At 50.2% G+C, this 14,271-nt stretch overlaps 2 pseudogenes; both read right to left on the minus strand.

The window, feature by feature from the left end:
• Positions 1-872: 872 nt before the first annotated feature.
• On the minus strand, positions 873-1,948 carry LOC119448784 (CCR4-NOT transcription complex subunit 7-like; annotated as a pseudogene).
• An 820-nt stretch (positions 1,949-2,768) lies between these two features.
• LOC119448785 (CCR4-NOT transcription complex subunit 7-like) lies at positions 2,769-5,199 on the minus strand (annotated as a pseudogene).
• Positions 5,200-14,271: the final 9,072 nt, after the last annotated feature.

Consider the following 14,271-nt stretch of genomic DNA (forward strand, 5'->3'; position numbering starts at 1 on the left):
ATGTGCTCTAATCACCTTCGGCGTTGGCTGTGGTAGTTTTGAAGCGCATTGTCATACATAGCAGAGATCACGTGAAATACAATATAAAAAAGTTGTCGCAGTTTCACCTGAAAGGCGAATCATCAATTGCGATAGCAAATTTGTAGAGAGCTATACGGAGTAAGGATAGTAGTTTTATCAGCTGTATAAATTTGGACATGCAGCAGCACCAGCAACGCGCAGAACTGTTGTCGACGCCGTCGGCGTTTTGCCCGCGTTCGCACAAAATGCGTGCGGCGTTGGTGACTGTTGCCGGAGCCTCTGATATAAATAGGCACTTGGTGCCGCAGCTAAACGTCGCCTCCCTTCCCTCCCCCTACTCCCCCCCCCCCCCCTACGGCCTTTCGCGCGTCGGAAGAAGGCACGTTTGCTCTACATATATGGTGATTGTAAAGGAGGAAAGAGACGCCTACTTCTGCAGCCCTTAAGGGAGCAAGGCGCAGAACGCGCGTTTGTTCTCCGCCGTGGGTTCACTCCCCGTGAAAGCGCGCGTCCCTCGCGCCCTTTCACGCGTACATATAGCGTTCGGCGCGCGGCGACGATTTCATCTCCATTGACGTCATACGGAACCTCACGGCGACGGCGACGGCGACGCCGACGGCAGAAATCTGCTTTTGAGTGTCCATATAATTGCTATCGCAATAAAAATTATGAGCCATTCAACTCTGTGAAGGTGGATAACCAGCCCAGCTGTTTAGCGCACGAAAGAGAGGTGACACAATTTTTAAGAAACGTACGATCATATTTATTGTCCTGATCGGTGGGGATCGGTGGTGACGACTGGAACGCACACACATTCTCGAATCACCTTCGTAAATAAAATGTATACACAATTCTTCCTCATAAGCCAACACCGGTCAGGGTAAACTGCAGCGACGCAGTCCAACGAGACGCCAAGATGGAAGTGGGCTGGGCGACGCCGGGACCAGTGTTGGCAACCGGATGCGCACAGTTCGCCGACGCTGCAATCTTGCTGGGCGACGCTGGAACCCACCGCAAAAACCCTGGGCAAGTTCTCGGCCTCTTTGCTGGGTTGCGGGTGCACGATTTCCGGCTTGGTCAGGCAGATGGCCGCAGTACTTGCATTGGTTGATGTTGATGTAGCCTTGGAAGTACAGTTCGCGCATCTTGCACGCCATGTCGGTCAGCAAGCTGTCGCTGCCAGCCTGGTGTTATGGCCCGACTCGTTCAACCTGCAGCTCCTCGGCCAGTCCTTGCAGACCTCCTCTCAGGTTTCTGCAGTCCTTCATGAGGCACTTGAGGTCGTGGATGGCCGCCAAAGATATCTGCAGGAGCTCGAAGAAGTCGACTTCGCACGTAGGCAGGTTGTCACCCGCCAGCAGCTTCAGCATGTAAGCAAAGTCGTAGCAGCTGTGAAAAGCGAGCCATGTGATCTCGTCGGACAGGACCATCCCCGACGTCATGATGAGCTGGGCGAATTCGTACGGGTCGATGCCTTCGTTGTTGTGCTTGCCGAATTGTATCCCCGAGTGCATCAGCAGCTCGATCGAGCCCTGCGCGTAGGTGTCTTCTGAGAGACTGAACTTTAAAATCAAACTGCCAGGTAGAGCCTCGGCAGGTGACGAACGGCGATGAACGCCGTGGTGCTGCCTGTCTCGGCAGCGACAGAAGCCTGGGCGAAGTCCGACCACGGCAGGATCCGCCAGGCAGCTGAGCCTCCGAGGACATCGCTGTAAGCCAGGGCGAAGCATGGTTCAGTAAGGTCAGGCCCGGGGACTTCGGGACGTGGCCCGCCGCTCGGCCCGCAGTGCCCGGCAAGAGAACACCGTGCTGCATGCCCCGCTGCGTTCAGCTTGTCGGCCCCGTCGCTCGAGCCGATCTCGCGGGACCCGCGCACCAATCACGCGCACACTCGCGCTTTTCGGCCCCGCATGCCGACACCAGCACTGATTCCGACACCCGCGCACTTCAATTGCCGTCCTCCCACTACGCATGATGGCTTTCCAAATCGGTTCTTATTACCGACTGGCATGTTAAGAACGCGAAAAACTTCGGGGTAGCTTCCACAAGTGGCGCAAGGCTAAAGACACAGCGGAGCTGATCTTTTCCTAGCTGGTCCTGGCCATAGCCTCCTATATTTTTTAAATATAGGAGGCTATGTCCTGGCTATACAAGTGATGCTAAGTTATAAGAAGTGTATAAGCATCTCCTCGTGGTCCGTGGCTCGCGAAGCACTTGCAGTCCAAGCACAAGTAGGGGAAGTTGGGCGATAGCTATGCACAGTGTACAGGCGGCGCGTAGCAGACCACACAGCACGATGACGTCACGGCGCATGCGCAGTAGCGCGCAGCTGGCGGGAGCTCGGCTGAGCTGCCGCCAGAGGCGCCTGCTGCAATCACGGACACCGCGAGCGTTCGGCGCTAATGCGGGTATGGTGGCTAGCCACCATAATGCGGGGAAACGGAGAAGCTCGGACGGCGTCGGCAGCACCTCCTTGCGTTGCCTCGTTGGTGCTGCTACAATTTGTTTCTTTCTCTCTCTCTCACTCTCATTTTCTCTTTCTTTCTCCTGAGCGTAGCGCGTGACGCGCCCACTCTATCTCGCTCTCGTATCTTTCTCTCTACCGAGCATAGCACGGGACGCTCAGCGAGGTGGTTTTAACTAAAGTCCCTAGATTTTCTGCTCTTTTTCAAGTAGCGACATCTACCTCCGTCGGCCGCCATGTCCTTCCTAACCTCCTGAAGCGGCGTATCTGCGTAGATAGCATCCTACTGTAAACGGTCGCTGCTGCACCACACAAGTGAAATATATGCTTCAGGAATGGGGCCAGACAACCGAATACGAACCCAAAATTGGCTTAGTACTGCGCTGTTGAGGCCGAACGCGAAATTTGTCTTTAAGGTGACGCCTGCCGCGTTGTATTGCGGTCGCGCCATACGACGCCTGCCGCGTTTCTAGCTGCGGTCGCGCCGACCGCAGAAAATCCTTCGCACAAGGAAAACACAAAAAGATAAGCACACACAGAAACGTAATGCGTCTTTAGCCTGACCTCAAGTTCGCTTGCAGCAGCATGCAAGTGACTGCGGGGAACAGCGTTATGAAGAACATGGCCGCCGAAATGAACGCCGACCAATGAGATTCGTCGGCGGTGCTTCAAAGCTTGTCGCTACTAAAAGAAAGCAAAAAAAAAAAAACAAAAAAATATCTAGGGACTTTAGTTTTAACAGTTCCGCTGTTAAAAACAAATACGATGACATACAGCATGACATGGTGCCTCATGGCAACTATCAATTCCGGTCGCTGAACCAGTGCGAGACACTCCAAGAAAAATTGGAGGACGCTTAAGCTTCGCCTTTAAGGGTGGAACGTTATTCAAGGAACTTTATCTACTTTAAGTTGAAATAACTACGAATAGCTTTAAAGACAGTGTTCTCCAATTGAATCGCTTCACTGTTTAATCCATTTAGTAATCTTAGTAGGCTATTTCGAAGCGTCTGTTGTCCATATGATGTTCTACTGTTGGTACTTTCCTGGATTACTTTTTGCGTGTTGCATATATAGTGGTATTGTTTTGCAACTTGGAAGTTGCTTAAGAAAAAGAAAAAAAGTTTAATTGATAAGATTAGAAAATTTGGAGGCATAGAATAGGTTCGCGAGACGCAGCAAACGGAGATCGCCAGGAGAGACCTTCTTCCAGAGGAGTACTTAAATCGGGAGATATATTAATGTTGGCCATGGAACTTACCTTTCCACTATCCTGAAAACTCACAAACGCACGTTAACACCAGTGCCTTCTTGAAGTCATAACCGCACAAAAAGTAAGAGCATTTTTAAAATACATAGTGCTGTAAAGCCCGCACAATCTGAACCAGCGCCAGTGCAAATTTCCGCATACATTGCAGTGTTGCTTCAGTAGGTTTATATTTACTGATAGCAGCGGATTATTCAACGCGTCGCCTTAAGCACTAATACAACTGATGTGCTTTAATCACCTTCGGCGTTGGCTGTGGTAGTTTTGAAGCGCATTGTCATACATAGCAAAGATCACATGAAATACAATATAAAAAATTATGAGCCATTCAACTCTGTGAAAGTGGATTAGCTGCGAAGCTGTTTAGCACGCGAAGCAGACGTGACACAATGTTTAACAAACGTACAAACATTTATTGTCCTGATCGGTGGTGATCGGTGGTGATAACTGGTACGGACACACATTCTCGTATCATCTTCGTAAATAATATTGCCACAATTCTTCCTCAGAACCCAACACAGGTCCGGGTAAACGGCAGCGGCACAGTCCAACGAGACGCCAAGATGGAAGTGGGCGGGGCGACGCCGGGACCAGTGTTGGCAACCGGATGCGGGACAGTTCGCCGACGCTGCAATCTTGCTGGGCAACGCTGGAACCCACCACAAAGGCCATGGGTAAGTTCTCGGCCTCTTCGTCGGCTTCGGGTGCACGATTTCCGGCTTGGTCAGGCCGAACAGATGGGTGCAGTACTTGCATTGGTCGATGTAGCCTTGGAATACACTTCGCGCATCTTGAATAACGCCATGCCCTTCAGCAAGCTGTCGCTGCCGGCCTCGTGCTGTGGCCCGACTCGTTCAACCTGCAGCTGCTCGGCCAGTCTATGCAGACCTCCTCTCCTTCATGAGGCACTTGAAGTTGTGGATGGCCGGGAAGAATATCTGCAGGAGCTCGAACAAGTCGACTTGGCACGCAGGCAGGTTGTCAGCCGTCAGCAACTTCAGCATGTAAGCAAAGTCATAGCAGCTGTGAAAAGCGAGCCATGTGATCTCGTCGGACAGGACCATCCCCGACGTCATGATGAGCTGGGCGAATTCGTACGGGTCGAAGCCTTCGTTGTTGTGCTTGCCGAATTGCATCCCCGAGTGCATCAGCAGGTCGATGGAGTCCTGCACGTAGGTGTCTTCTGAGAGGCTGAACTTGAAAGTAAACTGCCAGGTGGATCGTCGGCAGGTGACGAACGGCGATGAACGCCGTGGTGCTGCCTGTGTCGGCAGCGACAGAAGCCTGGGCGAAGCCCGACCGCGGCAGGATCCGCCAGGTAGCTGAGCCTCCGAGGACATCGCTGTAAGCCAGGGCGAAGGACAGTTCAGTAGGGTCAGGCCCGGTGACTTCGGGACGTGGTCCGCCACCTGGCCCGCAGTGCCCGGCGAGAGAACACCGTGCTGCATGCCCCGCTTCGTTCAGCTTGTCGGCCCCGTCGCTCGAGCCGATCTCGCGGGACCCGCGCACCAATCACGCGCACACTCGCGCTTTTCGGCCCCGCATGTTGTTGTTGTTGTTGTTGTTGTTGTTGTTGTTGTTGCCTATCACGTATGTGGCTCCTACCCACGGCGGGGGATTGGCCAAGAAATGGGTGGATTATTCCAAAATAATATGGAGGATAAATTTCCGAATATCTATGGAATTAGCATTGAATATCGTAGAATGATATGTTAAAGTAAATCAGGAAAGTCATATCGAACGAGGAATAATTAATTTAAAAGTAAAAAAAATATAGAATTTAGAAGGGTATTTGTTTGGATTCTGTAACACACGTTTGAACAGCGAAGAAAGCATCTCTGTGGCTGAATCCCAACGTGGACGCCCCGAACGAAAGAATAATAGGTTCTGTTAAGTCCAAGCCAAGTCTTCGAAAAGGCATTTCTAACAATCGTTTTCTTGCCGTAGTAAAGCGGCGACAAGGTAGAAGAAAGTGATTTATCCTCTCTTTCTCATTACAAAACGAGCAGAGGGGGGAGGGAACCAAACCCGACCTTTGTAAGTAGAAATTTAGGGAACGAATACGGCAACATAATTTGGTGAGAGAGACCTCGAGCATCTTTCTGTTACAGGATTCGCTACGCCAGGGAAATGTCAAGTGCTCATAATGTGGAGAAGCAGTCAGAACTGGGTTTAATAAGGCTTTTCTAATTAATCGCATCCGAATTCTAGCCGCGGTGATGTGTGCTGTCACTGGTAGAATAGGAAAACAGGGCCGGAAAGTGATGTCTTTGCCAGTGAATCGGCAGTTTCACTAAAAAAACAAACCTTTATGACCAGGTACCCAAATCTAATGAACAGGAACTGTTCACATCTGTGCACATGGGCAGGAACTAGCAAATGAAAGAGTTTTAGCATGGGTGAATCATTAGTGGCGGTAAGGGAAGAGCATACAGAAAGGGAGTCAGTAAGAATAGCAGCTGTTGTCGTTTGGTCTAATTTACGTAAAGCTAGGATTACTGCTAAAAACTCGGCAAGAGAAATAGGCACAAAATCGAGCAATCTTAAAGAAGAAGACCAGTCGAGTGCAGGACAAAATATCTCAATGCCAGTATTTTCCTCGTTCGATGATGCATCTCTTGCAATGGTAATATTTGTTCCTAGGGTGCTTAGGTGGTCTTGTAGCATGGCGTTTAAGATGCCGTAAGGTAGTAGTTTCGCGTGGTTTGGAAAAATGTCATCGAACCTGATCTTCAGGTAATTCGAATGCGTATTGTTAGGAAGCACATCGCCAATTTGCACCATTAGTGGTTCAAGTAATTTTTGCACAAATATAATCTGTCGTGTATAGAACCTGGGCCAATGAACGGGAAAAATAATTGTGGATAGGCGATGAAAATTATTTGAGGACGGCTTAATGGGGATTCCCGCATGCCGACACCAGCACCGATTCCGACACCCGCGCTCTTCAAATGCCGCCCTCCCACTACGCATGATGGCTTACCAAGTCGGTTCTTATTACCGACTGGTATGTTAAGAACGCAAAAAACTTCGGGGTAGATTCCACTAGTGGCGCAAGGCTAAAGACATAGCGCAGCTGATCGGTTCTTAGCTGGTCCTGGCTGTACAAGTGATGCTAAGAGGTACGAAATAATGGCAAGTGATGCTAAGTTATAAAAAAGTGTGTAAGCATTTCCTCGTGGTCCGTGGCATCGGGGAACGTCTCGCGAGGCACTAGCAGTCCGAGCACACGCAGGGGAAGTGGGGCGAAAGCTATGCACAGTGTACGGGCGGCGCACAGCAGACGACACGCCACGATGACGTCACGGCGCACGACGACGTCACGTTTTAGCTCTGGTTTAACCATAACTAAACCACAGCCATTTTTTTCTTGTGCTCAGGGTAGAAGAGGTGTCGAGATGCTGGATGTGTTCAGGACGGAATTGCTAAGGGCTATGGTACTTATGGGTAAGGATTTGCTGACAATGTTGCCGCTTGATGACAATAACATTTATTTGAAACACTTGATGTCACCGTTTTTTAAATGCTAAGCATTTCTTGGCGAACATTTGCTACTTTGACAATATCTATCTATCTATCTATCTACTATCTATCTATCTATCTACTATCTATCTATCTAACTATCTATCTATCTAACTATCTATCTATCTATTAAAAATTAAATTAAATTATGGGGTTTTACGTGCCAAAACCAGTTCTGATTATGAGGCACGCCGTAGTGGGGGACTCCGGAAATTTGGACCACCTGGGGTTCTTTAACGTGCACCTAAATCTAAGTACACGGGTGTTTTCGCATTTCGCCCCCATCGAAATGCGGCCGCCGTGGCCGGGATTCGATCCCGCGACCTCGTGCTCAGCAGCCCAACACCATAGCCACTGAGCAACCACGGCGGGTATCTATCTATCTAGCCGCCTACATCTTTGTGCTCCCATGGTCGTTTCGTTAACATTGGTATGTACCAAAATTGGCATACTATGACAGAGTATATGACGAACATAAATGATATGTCATGACATGAATTTCATGACATGCGTGTCATGTAGGTCATGAAACAGCCGCCTACGCCTTGGTGCTCTCATGGTCGTTTCGTTAACTTGGTAGGTACCAAAATTGGCATAGTGTGACAGGAGTGTATGATGAACATAAGTGATAGGTCATGACATAAATGTCATGACATGCGTGTTATGTAGGTCATGACAATGACGCAGCGACAAATATTAACACTCAAAAACCACTGAAGTGGGTTCGGACGTGGGTACTAAGTGAAGGAAACACTAAAGGATGATGGTAGAAATCATAGTCATGAGCATGATTCAGCAAATGTGACAACGACTCAGAAAAAACGTTACCACTCGAAAACCACTGGAATGGGTTCGGACGTCGTTTGTCATACGACGACCGAGGAAAAGGCTAAGGTTGTTGGTCGAAGTCATAGTCATGACCCTGACTGAGCAAAAATGACAATGACTCAGCGAAAAAACATTAGCACTCAAAAACACTGAAATGGGTTCGGACGTAGGTACTAAGTGAAGGAAACACTAAAGTATGCTGGTAGAAGTCAGAGTCACGAGTATGACTAAGGTTTTCGCCCTATGGTCTCATAGGTGTATAGCTAAAGGGACTCGTGAGGGCTCATGACATGAATGTCATGACATGCGTGTCATGTAGGTCATGAAAGATCCGCCTAAGTCTTGGTGCTCTTATGGTCATTTCGTTAACTTGGTAGGCTCCCCACACACTGCTTCGCATAACATCGATTGCCACAGGGTGTGGGATCTGCCGGCTTTTTTGTTTGTTGTTTGCGTTCGAAAATTAACCGCGGTACTTTGAGAATATATCGGGTAGCAAAAAGTACACGTGCGGCGTAACGCATGGTGTTGTTATTGTGACGGCAATTAAAGTAGTTTTTTTCGTCAATTCAATGAAACCCTCGACTGCATGTCTTTTACCTTGACACCGATGTCCTTGTCCATGCTTTTACTCTAATAAACCACAGGTTTGTTAAAACCTTGCATGACATGACTTGCCATGACATGACATGAATTGCTTAACTCTTACTGATTTACAACTAGAGTACTAGCTGCCCACGCTTGATGTCTAATTCAAGTTGTCTGCCTCTCATCTGTCAAGCTGTCATGTCGACAGCTTGACAAAGCCGCAGGTCCCCGCACTGGCGTTCACGGCAGTGCCTTAAGCACAATCAGCCTTATAAAATTTCAGAAATTATAAAAAATTTACACAAAGTACACAGTTGTGTACAAAAAAAGAAGTAACCTTATACAATCTTACAGGAATACATAAAATACAATCACATATTCCTCTACAGACAAATATTCTTCTACAAAGACGTAAAAGAAGAAAAGCTCAAGGTATACATCATTATGGAAACATATTTCTGCTACCCCACAGTGGGTTGTGCCATTCATCATCATCATCATCATCATCTTCATCATCATCACCATCTTTCTGCTTGACGCAAAGGAAGAAAAAACTTTCAGCCCTTCCACTGTGGTGGAGATGGAAGACCAGCGAAGCTATACTATGGTGGGAATTATGTATATCCAATTATGACTATTAGGCTGTTATGGTGTAATTGGTTATTTGAATTATTAGAGAATGAGAAATATGTATGATCCGGTGGTTTTCATTTATTTAGTGACCACAGGGGAAAATATTTCTGCTTTTGTTTAGAGGGGCTGGACCGCCAAAATGGCCCCATGTATGGGATCTAGCAGTCCATCCAGTACGTATTGCCGAGCTGTAGGAGAAGGCCAGGTCAGGCTGCATGCGCCGAGGAGCCTTAACTTGTCATAAATGTAGACGACGACATTTTCAGATGGGCCTTGGCGTCGAGCGCGCATCCGCATAAAACGGTCGTCGTATGACGAAGCGAGGCTCCCGAAAACTGTTAGCAGTGCGTCTGACCACTCACGCCACTACCGGTACGTATGACCGTTGTACATGTTCCACGCTTCGGCGGCTCCACGAAGCCTTTCCTCGGCATACGAACGTTTGACACCGTCGGGCCAACTGTGTCTGTCGCCCAAGGAGTCTGCAATCTTCAGCCATTGCGCAGGATCGCCTTGGAACTCACGAAACTCAGGAAGTGCTAAGTCGCACACAGGAAGCCGCATACCATACGCGGTAGCGGATGTCAGAATCTTAGCGGCGTCTTCAAACCGTCGTGACAGTGTTGATATGGCTAGAGTTATATCCGCCATGGTTCCCGGTGCCAAAAGGGGCGAGTAACTTCCGACTGCGCCATTGTAATGAGGAGAAGCAGACAGACAATCGGCCTTCGGCCAGAACGGCTTGGTTGCTTCTAACCTCTTCTTCCTCCGCTTCTCCCTTGGCTTTACCGTGCACTTTTTCCTTACAATATATTGACACAGTGGTGGGGCTTCCGCACGCGGGACGGCACGCGCAAAGGTCGGCGCCATGAAAGACGATGAAGCGCGTAATCTACTCGTTCTTCTGCTGGCCCGCCATTAAAGGGATGCGTCCATTTTTTTCAAGCCTCCGTCTTCAGCCTACGTTAGATTTTTCTGGTGGAGGTGCTGGGTACATGCTACCGCTTCCAGATCAAACCCCGTCTACAAGTCCAGCTCGAAGTCCGGTCGAGCTGACTCCTGTTCACGTACGGACAAGCCGTCGACTTCAAGGACTACCCCCTGAGCACGAGCCTCTACCCCACCGTGTCAGAAGGATGAGTACATCAGTTCCTTCTTCCTCAGGTGCACCGACCGAGGTTGTGCTTAACCAGCCGCAAATCCCCAAATCCTTCCATGGGGACACATTCGAGGATGTTGAAGACTGGCTCTATCACTTTGAGCGCGTCGCCGAATACAACGGCTGGACTCCGGAGCGCAAGCTACGCAACGCCTACTTTGCTCTCGAGGACTATGCGCGGACATGGTTTGAGAACCGTGAAGCGGCTCTATCGACTTGGGACGAATTCTGACGGGAGCTAATCAGCACATATGCAAGCCTCGATCGTAAGGAGCGAGCTGAATCTGCAATTCAGGCGAGAGTACAGCGGCCGAACGAAAGCGTCGCTATGCTTGTCGAGGATATTTGCCGACTCTTCCGACGCGCGGATCCGTCCATGCCGGAAGAAAAGAAGCTCAGGAAATTAATGCGTGGTGTCAAGCAAGAGTTATTCGGAGGCCTGATACGCAACCCACCAAAGACCGTTGCAGAGTTTCTCGCCGAAGCCATATCAATGGAAACGACACTGCAGCAGCGAACAAGGCCGTACAACCGCGACGTGTCTACCTTATCGCGTGACCCTCTCGCTGTACCCTTTGACAATACAATACCGACGCCTCGTGGGAGCTTATTAGGCTTGTTGTTCGAGAAGAGCTCCAAAAGCTTCAGGTGGCTCCGGCATTGCTACCGCGACTCGCTCTGGGTGAGGTCGTCCGGGAGGAAATCAGGCAGGCAGTCCAATTCCCAGAGCGAAGCGAGACACCACAGCCCGAGGTACGGCAGCCACAGCCTCGCATGTCGTATGCGGAAGCTGGGCGAAGTTCTTTGTCCCCGATTTTTCATGGTGTGAGTGACGTCTCGGATTTTCATGGTGTGTGCGCCGTTGAACAAGCAACTGGTGACTTAAAGCCTCGCCGCACGCAGTTCATGGCTGAAGCACAACCATCCCGCAAGAGCGACGTATGGCGCACTGCAGACCGGAGGCCCTTGTGTTTTCATTGCGGTGAAGCCGACCACTTTTACCGGGCATGTCCTTACCGCCGAGCTGGGCTCCGTGGATTTTCACTTAATGCGCCGTGCCCGCGCAATGACGAACGCCCCATGGAGATTCAAGCTTACCTTGCGGACGCCAGGACATCGTTCGCCCCACGATTCCGCGAGCCCCGGTCACTGTCACCAGCCCGAAACCGGTCTTCCAGCCTCCTCTTCAGGCCGAGCGTAACAAGGCGTCGCTCACCCAGCCCTGCAACTCGGGAAAACTGAGTCCAGCGACCTGCGGAGGTGAGGTCGCTGACGTTGCGAACGCTGAAGATCCTCCACTCCGACCACAGCGATATGACGAAATTTGACGCAGAGAAAGCAGTGCAGATCGGTGCCAGTATATTGTGACGTACCAGTTACCATAGATGACCACGAAGTTACGGCGTTAATCGACGCGGGGGCGGACACGTCTGTTATGAGCCAGAATCTCGCGCGTGTACTGAACAAAGTTTCGATGCAGTGGGCCGGAACTCAGATTCGTACTGCAGGAGGGCACCTCATAACTCCAGTGGGCCGGTGCACGGCACGAGTCAACATTCGGGGCTTCACGTACGTCGGCGACTTCGTCATTCTTCCTGAGTGTTCAAAGGAGCTTATACTCGGCATGGATTTCCTTCAGACGAATGGTGCCATCATCGACCTCCAAGAGTCTCGAGTCAGCTTCGCTACTACGCAAGCCATAGCAAACAGGAATGACAACGACCATGACATTGCGCTTCGCGTAGCCGATGATCACGTCACGTTGACACCCAAGAGCAGCGTGCTTACCGTTGTCCGATGCGAAATGGAGGACGACGCCGAAGGAATTGCTGAGGCAAACATTCCCCTGCTTCTTGAACGCAACATTTGCATAGCCAGAGGAATTCTTCAAGTGCGAAATAAATGTTCAGTCGTTTTGCTGACAAACTTTAGCAACGAGTATCTGCATGTACCGCGATGAACGACAATCGCCTTTCTTCGCGAAATCATTGACGTTACTGCCATTGGCACTTTGGAAATCGTATCGCCTCTGCAATCGGAGTTACCGAGCCTAAAGAACGGATTCACGTTAACGCTGTTCTGCCAGACCACCAGAAAGACCGTCTACTGAGCCTTGTGAATGAATTTGCGGACTGTTTTTCAACGTCGTCCAAAGTACGGCGCACGTCTATCACAAAGCACCGCATTATTATGGACGAGTCAGCACGTCCTGTTCGCCAGCATCCCTACAGAGTGTCTCCAGTGGAAAGGGAAGCGATTAAGCAGCAGGTGAAAGAGATGCTCCAAGACGACGTGATCCAGCCGTTCACAAGCCCGTGGGCTTCCCCTGTAGTGCTAGTCAGAAAGAAAGACAAAACACTATGCTTCTGTGTAGATTACAGAAAGTTAAACCGTGTCACCAAGCGCGATGTCTATCCATTGCCACGCATCGACGACGCATCGGATCGTCTACAACATGCAAAGTTTTTTTCTTCGTTGGATTATAAATCCGGGTATTGACAAGTCGAAGTTGATGAACGGGATCGTGAAAAAACAGCGTTTGTGACACCTGACGGGCTTTATGAGTTCAAAGTTCTCCCCTTCGGTCTCTGTTCCGCACCTGCCACCTTTCAGCGGATGATAGATACCGTGCTTGCTGAACTCAAATGGCAAACCTGCCTCGAGAACACGACGTCGTCGTGTTCTCGAGCACGTTCGACGAGCACCTCGCACGACTCGAGAGAGTCCTCGCTGCGATCCGTACTGCCGACCTCACCATCAAGCCTGAAAAATGCTACTTCGGGTTCCAAGAGCTCAAATTTCTTGGCCACGTCGTTGGTCCTACAGGTGTCCGAATAGACCCCGACAAGTTAGCTGCCGTCGCCGAGTTTTCACCACCCACAGACAAGAAGGCCGTCCAACGCTTCCTTGTTTTGTGCGCATATTGTAGGCGCTTCGTCGAGGGATTCTCTAGAATTGCTGAGCCTCTGACACGGCTTACACGCGATGATGTGCCTTTCATTTGGGCGGACGAGCAACAGCAGTCGTCCAATGAATTGCGCCAGCGCTTGCAAGCTGCCCCAATACTTGCTCATTTCGACGAAGATGCTGATACAGAAATTCACACTGACGCCAGCAATGCGGGTCTCGGCGCAGTTCTTGTGAAGTGGCAAGATGGTGCGGAACGTACTATTGCTTATGCAAGCCGCAGTCTCACCAAGGCTGAGAAAAACTACTCAACCACTGAAAAAGAATGCTTAGCGGTTGTGTGGGCAATTAAGTTCCGACCCTACTTGTACGGTAGACCCCTTAAGGCTGTCAGCGATCACCATGCCCTCTTCTGGCCTGCCAACCTCAAGGATCCTTCAGGCAGACAAGCCCGCTGAAGCTTGCGCTTACAAGAGTATGACGTTACCGTTGTCTACCGATCTCGAAGGAAGCACAGCGACGCTGACTGTTTGTCACGCGCACCGCTCCCTACGACATCATCGGACCCTGACCATGACTTGCCATTTGTCGGCGTTGTCGACGCCGTAAAGATGGCTGAGCACCAGTGCGCTGACCCTGAGCTGCTGCCGCTGATCGAGCACCTTGAAGGAGTTGACACCGTTTTACCTCGCTCGCTCGTTCACGGCTTATCATCGTACTGTTTGCACGACTACGTCTCTTACAGGAAAAACTGCGGAAGCGGTCCAAATACGTACCTCCTTGTCGTGCCGTCGGCATTGCGCCAAGACATTTTGTAAGCCTGCCATGATGAGCCATGCGCGGGACACCTGGGATTCGCCAAGACATTATCAAGGATACGACA

This window comes from Dermacentor silvarum, chromosome 4 (genome assembly GCF_013339745.2).
Source record: "Dermacentor silvarum isolate Dsil-2018 chromosome 4, BIME_Dsil_1.4, whole genome shotgun sequence".
Taxonomy (NCBI): Eukaryota; Metazoa; Arthropoda; class Arachnida; order Ixodida; family Ixodidae; genus Dermacentor; species Dermacentor silvarum.